The sequence below is a fragment of the Bos taurus genome, chromosome 19 (genome assembly GCF_002263795.3).
Source record: "Bos taurus isolate L1 Dominette 01449 registration number 42190680 breed Hereford chromosome 19, ARS-UCD2.0, whole genome shotgun sequence".
Classification (NCBI taxonomy): domain Eukaryota; kingdom Metazoa; phylum Chordata; class Mammalia; order Artiodactyla; family Bovidae; genus Bos; species Bos taurus.
Genome location: NC_037346.1, coordinates 17,059,224 through 17,071,265, shown reverse-complemented (window position 1 = coordinate 17,071,265; position 12,042 = coordinate 17,059,224). Strand labels below are relative to the sequence as shown.

General features: G+C 46.8%; 1 protein-coding gene and 1 non-coding gene across 3 annotated transcripts in view; one reads left to right on the top strand and one right to left on the bottom strand.

Annotated features, from left to right (window-relative positions):
• The window catches only part of ASIC2 (acid sensing ion channel subunit 2), a 1,206,384-nt gene that overhangs the window by 157,693 nt on the left and 1,036,649 nt on the right, over window positions 1–12,042 (bottom strand).
• TRNAK-UUU (transfer RNA lysine (anticodon UUU)) lies at window positions 5,509–5,580 on the top strand. The gene has a single exon. It is a non-coding gene; the product is annotated as a tRNA-Lys (tRNA).

The following is a 12,042-nucleotide window of genomic DNA, read 5'->3' as shown; positions in this document are numbered from 1 at the left end:
GAGGCTCTTCCAACTCAGTACATTCAACTCAGTAATGCCTCGAATAAGACAGAATTCTCAAATTTCAATCCTTATTATTATTATTATTTTTCCTGTCAACACATGGCTGGAAATTCAGAGAAAAAAAATGGTTTGCAGCTTGTGTGCGACGTGGTTGTAGAAGACAGATGTCAGCCCAGTGGTTCAAAGCCCTGGCTTAGAGCAGGGCAGACCTGGGTTCTAAGTCACTTAGTAGCCATGAGATCTTGGGCAAATGCCTTATTTTTCTCAAGTATCAGTTCTCTCAATGGGAAAATGGGGTGGGGGAGGGGAAGCATAACATCTTCCTTCCAGGGCGGCTGTGAGGCTTAAAGGAGAAAAGCTCAGCAAAGCTGGCAGCACCATGCCTAACACAAAATAAAGACATCATCTATGCTACTCTTTTTCCTCCCTCTTGGCCTCTGATGGCTAATTCCTGAGTCCCAGACAACCCGGGGACGAAACCGCTGACAGGCCAGCTGCTCCATTAGCCTGGTGGAAGTAGAGACTTCAGAGTCCCTCCCTTGCCTCGGGCGTCTGCTCTGGAGGCTTCAGGAAACCAGATGTGTTCCCTTCTGGGGACTCAGAAAATTTTGAAGGAAAATTGGCTGAAAGAACATAGGCAGACTTCTCAGGACCTACACATTTAGAAAAGCTCAACAAGTTCTGAAAATCAGATCCACGTGTCAATACATTCCTTCATACATTTGTCAAAAATCCACCATCATGTACTCTGGAAGAGGCACTGTCTTGGTGGGACCAAGATTCACGAGCTGGGCCCTGCTTTTGAAGTGCTGCCGTCTTAGTGGGGGTGTGAAGGGCTCGATGGCTTTGTGCCGCTGGGCAGTCAGTGGGCCTCTCCACAGTCTCCTCCTCCCAGGCATGTGGTAGGGTAGGGCTGCACGCCCCTGCACTGTGACTTGTGGTCACACGGAGATGGAGTCTGGATCCCTGAGTGACCTGCTGTGGAGCCACACTGGACACAAAACATGAGCCAGAAACCAGATTATGTTGCATTAAGCCACCAAGATTCGGGGCTTGTTTCTTACCAACCATAATCCAGCCCATTCTTCCTGATGCAGCCACCAAGCTCCATACCAACCCCAGTGTCTTTATCATAATGAACAAATTCTCCCCGCTGCCTGACTCCCCCACACCCACAGAAAATGGAGCTTCTGAATCTCCCTGGTGGTCCAGTTGTTAAGAATCCACCTGCCAATGCAGGCAACACAGGTTCAATCCCTGGTCCTGGAAGATCCCACATGCAGTGAGGCAGCTAAGTCTGTGAGCCAGCACTACTGAAGCCTGCATTCCCTAGAGCCTGTGCTCCGCAACGAGAGAAGCCACAGCAAGAAGAAGCCCATGCACCACAATGAGAGAGTAGTCCCTGCTCGCTGCAGCTAGAGAAAGCCTGTGCGAAGCCACGAAGACCCAGTGCAGCCCAAAATAAATAAATTAAAAAATTTTTTTAATTAAAAAGGAAATTTTACAAACAATGAGCTTCCTTTATCAGAATTTAAACCCCTGAGCAATTAAGATGTTGTAAATTGAAGAGTTCTTTCCAATGAATAAAATTCCTCTTATTTCTAATGAATATGAGATGGCTTACATGAAGCTAAGTACTCCAGTGATTATAAAATCGCCACCATAGAACATCAACATTTCTTCTTTTACTGTTTAAGTGGCCTATTAAATTGATACTGATTAGGCATTTTTCTTTCTCAAATTCTTTCTCTCTGACACTGATCTTTTGCATCATTTTTAACCCATGGTCTGATCTGGGCTGAAATGCTTTTTTCCTCCCGATCTGTTTAGGGGGCATTTCTAGGCACTTCTTCCAAGCTGCTGGCAAAAAGCAATTTCTGTGCATCTTTTAGGTCCCCCAATTTCCAAACACTGTCCTGAGTTAATGTCACTTTATTTTCAAAAGCACTCCTTTCCTCTTGACTGTTCCTAAGTGGTTTTGCCTCTGTATGACCATAGAGATAAAAGAATTCACAGATAGAAAGAAAAGGCCCTTCCCCTTCTTTTGAAACTAGAAAGCCTAGCCTTGTGGAGCCTGTGGCAGGCTGAAATGACTTCACGTGGCTCCCACATACAGAATGAGGAAGCGCTACTATATTGAAGAAGCCGCCCTTTTGATCTATAAACGCTTTCTCATTAATTCATCAGGTCTGGTTGCTGCCACTGACCTGGCGTCTGCGGACTCCATTCTGTGCCCCGAGTCTGCACGCCACCCTCACCTCTTCCCCGGATGGCTACCTTTTGCTCCTGACTAGTCTTGGTCCTCTGCATCTTGCTTTTCCAATGAGCTCTCTATCTTGTAGCCAAGAGTCAGCTTTCTAAAATACAAATCTGCATTTTTCAATGCCTTGACTCAAAAGCCCTCCCCACTGTTTTCTGGAAAAAGACCAATTTTGGCATCCCTGTATGATCCTGTCCCTGATCATGCCTCCAGCCTGTCTCTCTGACTCTCCTACTGTGTGCTGAGCAAGCTGGGAGCCCCAGAAAGGTGCCGTATTCTTGCCTCCTGGCCTTCGCACCGGCTGTTTCCCCTTCCTAGAATGCGCTTTATCTCTCCTTCTCTAGCTAACATTCATTCATCCTTCAGATCTCTGTTTCTCCTCTGAGCTGCCTCCATTTTTAAGAAAATGTTTCTAGCCATGTGGTGCGCTGGATATTAATTCTTTGACTAGTGATTGTGCCGCCTGCAGTGGAAGCATGGCGTCTTAACCACTGGACCGCTAGGGAAGTCCCTGAGAGGTCTCCATTTTTTAACTTTTCAGGTTGGCAGCCTGTGAGCTTTCCTCTAGTGCGGTCACAGTTTCCCCATCATGTTGAAACTGGTCACTTGTCGGTCTCCCCCATTAGATTATGAGCTCATTGAGGGCAGGTTGTATATCTCCTTTCTCTTCATACCTCCAGAGCCTGGTGCAGAGGGGGCTCAATAAGGATTTCTTGAATGTGGGTGACTGCTGCTGCTGCTAAGTCGCTTCAGTCGTGTCCGACTCTGTGAGACCCCATAGACAGCAGCCTGCCAGGCTCCCCTGTCCCTGGGATTCTCCAGCCAAGAACACTGGAGTGGATTGCCATTTCCTTCTCCAATGCATGAAAGTGAAAAGTGAAAGTGAAGTCGCTCAGTCGTGTCCGACTCCTAGCGACCCCGTGGACTGCAGCCTACCAGGCTCCTCCGTCCATGGGATTTTCCAGGCAAGAGTACTAGAGTGGGGTGCCATTGCCTTCTCCGGAATGTGGGTGAAAGAACCTATTATTTCATTTGATCATGATGACCATTTAGGAGTGTAGGCAGAGCAAGACTTATCTCCAATTTCACAGGTGAGGGAACCGAGGCTCAGAGACACATGGCCTGCTCTGACTTGCTGTGATGCAGTTATCATCCATCAGTTGATGGGTGGGTGGTGCTGGCAGTGGTGTGACTGGAGGAATCCATGTCTGGGAATCTGGTGATGGTGGAGGCCGGAGTCAGGGCTTAAGACCATTCTCTCACTCACTCATTCAGCGAACACATCCTGATCACCTATTGTGTATTAAGCATTGTGCTAGCCAGGACCCTGGCCTCCGAGTGGGCACAGCCCAGGCCTCTGCAGACTAGTCTAGTTTCCAACCTTATTCTAATCACGAGAACCTGGTCAGAGCTGGGACCTTCCCTCCAGAAAAAGATGAACCTAGGTGCATGCGTGTGTGTGCACACACACACACGTTCTGTGTACATTTCAGGGTGTCTGAATTCCCCTGAAACTTACCTGTGGGCCCTCGGTTAAGAGTCCCTAGTTTACATGAGAAGACAAGCATGGAAACAGTTATGTGATATGAAACACGGGGCTGAGAAATTAGAAGTTCCACCCTTAATGGGACAAAGGAACTAGAGAAGACTGGGCATGTCACTCACTTGACATGAGTTTTACTGAGCACCTACTATGTGTCAGGAGCTGCGCTGAACACCAGGGACAGATGGTGAATAAGACCGTATAATCCCTATTCTCTGGCTCTTACAGTCCAGTTGACCAGGCAGTGGCATTTGAACTGAGCCTTAAGTTCAGGAAAGGAGATGGGGGAGGGCAGTCCAGGCAGAGTGAGACCAGTCTGAGATCTGGGAGGACAGGCAGACAGGCACCACCTCCTTCTCTGATGCTCCCCACCAACTAGAGGTGAGATGAGTTTCCAGCACTCACTCTGGAAGATGACACAGCCCAGCAGGGGATAGTGCCATGGAGGGCTGGGAGACTGCGTGCATGCATGTGCGCTTTGCGCACGCACAGACACGCATGAGCCGATCAGCTCGTTGTCACCGTGGACCACGCTTCCCTCTGGCCTCCCTGCAGTAGCGCCCACAGCCCGCACCTGGGATTGCCATGCCCGAGACACCACCGAGGTTGCTTCCCTGATCTCGGCCCCGAACCCCGGGAGAGAGCTTTCTCTTATTTCTTTCCTCACCTTGGTCAGAATTTCAGGTGCATGAGAAATGGAAGCTCACGGGCAGCTTGGATACTAATGGGTCCCTGCAGCCCAGCGCAGTCCGCAAAGCACCAGCGCCTTGGTGCACAGCCATCCATGCAGGCGGCAAGGGACCCCAGCGTGCAGCTGTCCACTCGGGTACCTCTTCTTCAGCCTCAGTGCTAGTTTTCCACCTCAAGACCGCTCCGCTTTAATGGAAGGAAACCAGTTCCTGCCTTCCTTTTAGTTTCTTGGCACATATAATGCCCCCGGTGATATTTTTGGTGGATGCGTAGCTGGCAGTTAGAGGACGTTTTGTAACTACCACAAAACAACCGTTAAGTACCAAAAAATAAAAAGAGTTTTTCTTTTTGGATCACGAAAGAATACAGACACGTCTGGCTTTGTAAAATTACTGTCAGTCAGTGGGCATATGGGTTCCTGAAAAGTTGGGCAGAAATCACAATATTGTGGAAAGCATCCTCGAAAAGCATCCCACTCTACCTGGCAAGGCCCGTACTCCTCCTTCGGATCCTGCCTAAATGGCTCCTTCTTTAGAAAGTCTTTTCTGGATCCCCTCCAGTGGAAAGAACAGATTTTTGTTGCATCTCTACCATGTGCCACTGTCTGAGCGACATTATATGTTATCGCAAACCATCCTCTCTACAACCCCAGAGATGGTAGCTGTGCTGTATTACAGGTGAAGAAAGGAAGGCTGCGAAGTGAAGAGGCTTGTACGGGTTTTCAAAGCTCATAGGTGATGCAGCCAGAGGCTGAAACCCGGACTGAACTGATGCTAAAACTCATGCTCTGTTCAAACAGCTGCTGAGTTAGTTCTTCTGCTTGGAAGCTCCTTCCCTTCTGACTTTGATCATAAGTCACATCCACTTTAAGCATTTGTTGACCGGTTCTTTCTTTCCATTTGGTGGGGCTCTGATGCAGGTATCATCATGGCCTTCTTAGGGTCTAGTTTTCTTCTCCCATAGGAGGAATGCAGGGAGTATTTGTGGAATGAAAGTAGGAATTGGTGGGTATTCCCTGATGGTCCAGTGGTTAGGACTTGGCACTTTTACTGCCAGGGCCCAGGTTTGATCCCTGGTTGAGGAACTAAGATCCCACAAGCTGCATGGTACAGCAAAAAGAAAAAAAAAAGTAGGAATTGATTATAGATTTCCTCAGAGATAGCTAATCTGCAACAATTTTCAGTGTATCTGTAACTCTTTCCTAGATTTCCTTGTTTGCCTCCCGTGGCTTTCTAGATAAAGAATAAGGCCAGGCTCCTCTGTCGATGGGATTCTCCAGGCAAGAATACTGGAGTGGGTTGCCATTCCCTTCTCCAGGAGATCTCCCTGACCCAGGGATTGAACCTGTGTTTCCTGCACTGCAGGAGAATTCTTTACTGTCTGAGCTACCAGGGAAGCCCAAGTAATAAGGCCACCTCTGCTTTAAGAAGCCTAGCCTCCCCTCACATTCTCCGAGGAGTAAACATATTCTGGAAAAGAATGGCCAGAAAACTATTTAAAGGTTGACTATAAGATCTTGACCTGAAATCCCCATTCACTGAAAACAGGACTTGGCCAACAATAGTTCTACTAATTTCCAACTTTCAGAAACATCACTTGAGACCACTGAGCAGTAGACCAACATACAAATGCCCTCAACATACAAAATGCCCTTGCTTCTTCTCTTGTTCCCCCATCACCATCCTCGCTATTCAGTCTTGGTCCTCCATCTTGGTAGGCATTCTCCATATAGTGACTTTTTGCCATCGCCCAGGGTGGGAAGATGAAACAAGAAGTTTAGGCAGGAGCAAGGATGCTTCTGATTGTCAGGCTTCAGCATCCAGCCCATCCCAAGCCTTTCAATGGATCTACTCACAATAATAACTGTGTTAGGAGTAATTGCCAATATTCATTGAGCACCTTTTATATACCAGGCACTAAGTAGTTTCTGGGCTTCCCTGGTGGCTCAGACAGTAAAGAGACGCAGGTTCAATTCCTGAGTTGGGAAGATCCCTTGGAGAAGGGAATGGTACCCACTCCAGTATTCATGCCTGGAGAATTCCACAGACAGAGAAGCCTGGCAGGCTATAGTTCATGCGGTGGCAAAGAGACAGACCTAACTGGAGTGACAGCACTCAGGCAATCTCTGCAAACTTCATTTCATGAGTAAGGTAATGGAAGCTAAGCCATTAGGAGATTTTGCCTTAGTCACAGAGCTACAAAATGGTTGAGGTTGTATTTGAATCCAAGCAGGATATCTGACTCCAGAATTGCAAGTGTAACTACTTTGTATCAACACTTTACCTTGGAGCATCCCAGCATCACCCACCCCCTCCAACCACCTCTTAGTCACCCAACTGTTTTGCCCAGTGCTCTTCGCCCTGGTCCTTATTTCAGCTTTACCTTTGGCACAGGCTGAGAAATGCTTTTCTGTTTGTCTTAGAGGCTCTCTTTCAGAATCTGGTTGTACTTTTGCTTGAGAACTACACACTGCGTTTCTGGATAACAGACCCCACCCCCAGCACCATGTCTCCATCAGGAGAGGGTGATCAGACTCCACCTGTCAAGGAAGCAAGATTCTCTGGCATGCAGCCAGTTTTCCTAATGAGGTGCACTTCTCTTGCAAAAGGTAGTTTGCTAGCTATATTGTTAGCCTCCAGAGCTCAGTGAAGTCCCCCGTCTATCCCAGGTCTCACAAAGGAGGAGGCGGGGAGCACTGTCTGAGTGACAGTGACCAGGTGGGAGGTGGAGAGCATTACCCTGCATTCATTCCTGCCGGGTCCCTCCCCTCGGCTAGACCCTCTGTTCCCAGCACGCTCTGAACAAAGGCAGTATGTCTTGAAGAAATTCAACATCCCTTCCCGGGATCGGGTGCTGGCCAAGTGGGCGGAGGGAATGGTTTCATTTGAAATCTCCCTTCATTCCCCCATCTCCCTCTCTGACTACTGGTCCAGGAATCACAAGTCTTTGGCAGTGATTTCAGGCTGGCTGATTTTTCATGGAAAATTTCTATTGGAAATCATGATGGGGAGGACTCATTCAGCTATTTGGGGGACCCTATGATGTTTAGAAACTGTGCTTCTTTTAAGTCTTTATTGAATTTGTTACAGTATTGCTTCTTTTTGTTTATGTTCTGGTTTTTTGGGCTTGCAGCATGTGGAATCTTAATTCCTAGACCAGGAATGGAACCCATTCCCCGAGCACTGGAAGGCCAAGTCTTAGCCAATGGACCGCTAGGAAAGCCCCTAGAAACCATGCTTCTTGAAGCCCCCGACTCTTGGCCAGAATCCCATCTCCAGACGACATCCAGGCATATTCCCTGAGCCCTTGTGTGGGGAGTTGTGTGAAGCGACCAGCCTGCAGGCTCACATGGTCATGCGGCACTGGGGACCCTACCAGGCAAGTCTGATTGGCTAAATGCTCTGCTCCTTTTGGTCTCTGTGGGCGAACTGTGAGGTCGCCAGGGCGTGCCCTGTTTCACATCTGGATATACTTTAGCAATGCAGAGCCTCTTTGGGGAGTTTTGGTTGACTGAGGAAAAAAGACAAATCCCTTTGTTGGCAAGCATCTGGCCAATTCATAGACTATTAGGAGCTGGAAGAGACTTCACTGGGGCTCAGTGGTAGAGAATCCACCTGCTGATGCAGGAGACATGAGTTCGATCCCTGATCTGGGAAGATTCCACATGTTTCAGGGCAACTAAGCCCGTGTGCCGCAAGTACTGAGCCTGAGCTCTAAACCCCGGGAGCCAAAACTACTGAGCCCGTGTACCGCAACTCCTGAGCCCGCATGCCCTAGGGCCTGTGCTCTGCAACAAGAGAAGCCACCGCAATGAGAAGCACCCCCATCACAACCAGAGAGTGGTCCCACTCGCCGCAACTAGAGAAAAGCCTGCACAGCCATGAAGACCCAGTGCGGTCAAAAATAATAAATAGTTATTTTAAAAAACTAAAAAAAAGGAGAGACTTCACTGGGACTACTAGTAGCCAGAGGTCATCTGCATCACAATGCCAGGCAACCCAGCAGAAGCTGAATTCTGACCTCTGACCCAACACACAGCAGCAGAGAGCTCTCGGATAAGTCATTTATTTTGTCAGCACTTTGGTTCCATTGTCTGTAAAATAGGGCTAATACTAACAGCTGACACTGAGAGAGCTACTTACTGTACCACTCTTGATATAGATAAGATCATTACTGCCTTTCAACGACCCTATTGTGTTAGTTTCCTGGAGCTGATGTAACAAATCAGCCCAAGTTTATTGTCTCAAAGTTTCAGAGACCAGAAGTCTGAAATCTAGCTGGATGATTTTTATTAAAAAAACCATTTATTTATTTATTTTTGGCTGTGCTGGGTCTTCGTTGCCGCTCAGGCTTTTCTCTAGTTGCAGCTGGTGGGGGCTACCCTCTAGCTGAGGTGTGCGGGCTTCTCACAGCGGGGGCTTCTCCTGTTGCAGACCACGACTCCAGGGTGCAGGGTCCTCAGTAGTTTCGGCTACGGGTCTCCAGAGCCCAGGCTCAGTAGGTATGATGCACAAGCTCATTTGCTCCTCAGCATGTGGGATCCTCCCGGATCCGGTATCGAACCTGTGTCTCCTGCATTGGCAGGTGGATTCTTTGCCACTGAGCCACCAGGGAAGCCGCCATAGCAGGCGCACCATTGGCTGGGCTGTGCTCCCTTGGAGGGAGGTAGGGAGAATCCATCTTTACCTCCTCCAGCCGTTGATGGCTCCCAGCACTCCTCAGCCTCCACAACTCTCTCCCCTGGGGCTCACATCCTACTTTCCTTCCTCTCAAGGATACCAACCACTGGATTTAGGATGCACCCAAAATCCAGGATGATATCATGCTGAGATCCTTAGCTCATTCGTATCTTCAAAGACTATTTTCATGTATTCGTGGGTTCCAGGGGTTAGAACTTGGAAATATCTTTTGGGATACGACTCAACTCATGGCACCTAGGACAAAGGTATCTCTCTGATGCCCATTTTACAGATGAGGAGACCAATCAGGGTCACACAGTGAGGAAGTAATGGATCTGAAATGCAAACCCATGTGGTCTGACTTCAGAACTTGTTTTTTTTTAAGTTTTTTTTTTTTTTAATGTGGACCATTTTAAAAGTCTTTATTGAATTTGTTACAATATTACTTCTGCCTTGTGTTTTGAATTTTTGGCCTTGAGGCATGTGGAAGCTTAGCTCCCAGACCAGGAATTGAACCCACACTTCTTGCATTGGAAGGCAAAGTCTTAACCACTGGATGGCCAGGGAAGAACCCAGAGCTCATTTTAAGAAATCATTACATTAGACAAATACTGAGTAGAGTTGTAGATGCTAGAGATGCAATAGTACAGAAAAAGAAAAGAGGAAAAAAACAGATGCTGAAACTGTTCTTGGAACAGCAAGCAGGCCAGAGTGGCTGAAGTGGAGACAGTGACAGAATTTATAGAACCTTCTAGTGATTTCCATGTTCAACTCACATGAGATGGGAAACTCATAGAGGGGTTTGAGGGAAGAAGTGACAGCATCTGCCTCGTGTCTTTAAAGGACTCCAGAGAGACCAGTGGGTTAAGAAGTGACTATTGTGGGTCCAAGGCATAAACAGGAAGACAGCTGGAAGGTCCAGGCAAGAGATGAGGATGCCCAGAGTAGGGAGGCAGTGGTGGTAGAGAAGTGATCAGATTCTGTGCATATTTTGATGCAACAGCCAATAGAATTTGCTGGTGGGTTGGATGTGGGCTTTGTAAAAAAGAAAAAAAAAGGATGCCCAGATTTTTGACCTGAGCACCTGGAAAGCTAGAGCTGCCCTTGATTCCTCTGCTTCTCCTGCAGGATACTTGTAGCAATCAAATGTAGTAACAAGCGGGAAAATGCTGCCCTGAAGCTCTGCCAAGTACTTTCCTTTGCTGGTGGTGGTGGTTATTATTATTTGTTCTGCGATTTGAAACTTTTTCCAGCTCCAGGTTGCCAGGAGGTGCCAGACTGGGCTGAAAAACTGTCAAGCAAATCGCTGTCTGAATTACGAGAGAATATAATTATCTGACTGTAATTTTAAACTGTCCTTTATAAGTCCCTCACTGTCTTCCCTGCCTGTGCTCAGTGCATATTTGAGATTCAAGATGCTGCTCTCCCATCATAATGGACGAGACAATATCAATATAGGCAGAGACAAAGGAAACAGCGGCAGTTTGGAAATTATCTCCTTCGGATCCTTATCATTCTCCCCTGAGCCTCTGGATGTAAATGGAACCATTGCAAGCTTTTTGCTCTTTGAAGTGTAAAGTACGCGATGACTGGCTCTGTTCTAGAAGCGATAAATTCCTTCCCTCCCAACGTGCCCAGGTTTCTGGCAACGTTCTTATCAATGTGACAGTTTTCTGTTGACTTTTTTCTTAATGGAGAGTAGTGTTCCACATTTGATCCATGAGTGTACCGGTGAATTTCCATTGCTTCTTCAATTCCTTCATTCAGACATTTCACAATGCTTATTAACACGAAGCTATTATTTTCATCATCCTTATTTTACAGATAAAGAAATTGACATTCAGAGAGGTGAAACTCACATGCTCAAGGCCACACAGCTAATAAGAGCAAGGCCTGGACCCGAGAACCAAGGACCTCTTCACTTCAAAGCGTGACCACCACACTAAGTAGTGGGTTTTCAAAGTAACTGGTTTTACTGAAACCAACCTTTACTTCCCACCCCCCCACCTCACCCTTTGCAAAACATTTTTTTTATTAACCTTAGTGAAATGTCACAACCATAGAGTGATTTTAATGAAAAACAGTTTTATTACTTTCAAATGTTATATAAATGATCAACTAAGATATAATAGAGTGCAAATAGTGACTATGAAGGGAGTTAATGAAAAAATTACAATTCATAATAAGCCTGTGGAACGCAGTGTGTATCATAAACACGAAAGACCTTTAACATTACAATAATTAATTGCAAGACTCAGAAGTCGCTGATGCATGAAAGGAATGCTTAATTTGAAAGCTCTTACTTTTAGAAAAAGGATACTGATTTTTAAATGGATTTCCCATACCTACTGAGACACCCAAAGTTCTCAGAAGTAGAGGTAATTTCAAATGATTTACTAAAAAAAAAAAAAAAAGACCACAGACACTGGATCTGCTTTTATATCAAAGTGTGAACGAATGGGACTCAAATTAGGAAGCACTTATTGGATCCTTAATAATCTTCCATCAGTGGCCCCTCATCAAGCCCTGGTTAGAGCAGTGATGGAACAACAGGGCACCATCCACACTCTCCTGATCTGTTTTCCTGGGACTTATATCAGATTTTAACATTTGCATTCTAACTACATATATTCAGTTGCTATTGTTGTTGAATAAGGTGCTAAGTCATGTCCAACTCTTTTCGACCCCATGGATGGTCGCCTGCCAGGCTCCTCTGCCCATGGGATTTCCCAGATGAGAATACTGGAGTGGGTTGCCGTTTCCTTCTCCAAGGGATCTTCCCTGCCCAGGGACTGAACCCCTGTCTCCTGCATTGGCAGGTGGATTCTTTATTGTGAGCCACCAAGAGAAACCATTGGTACTTTGCA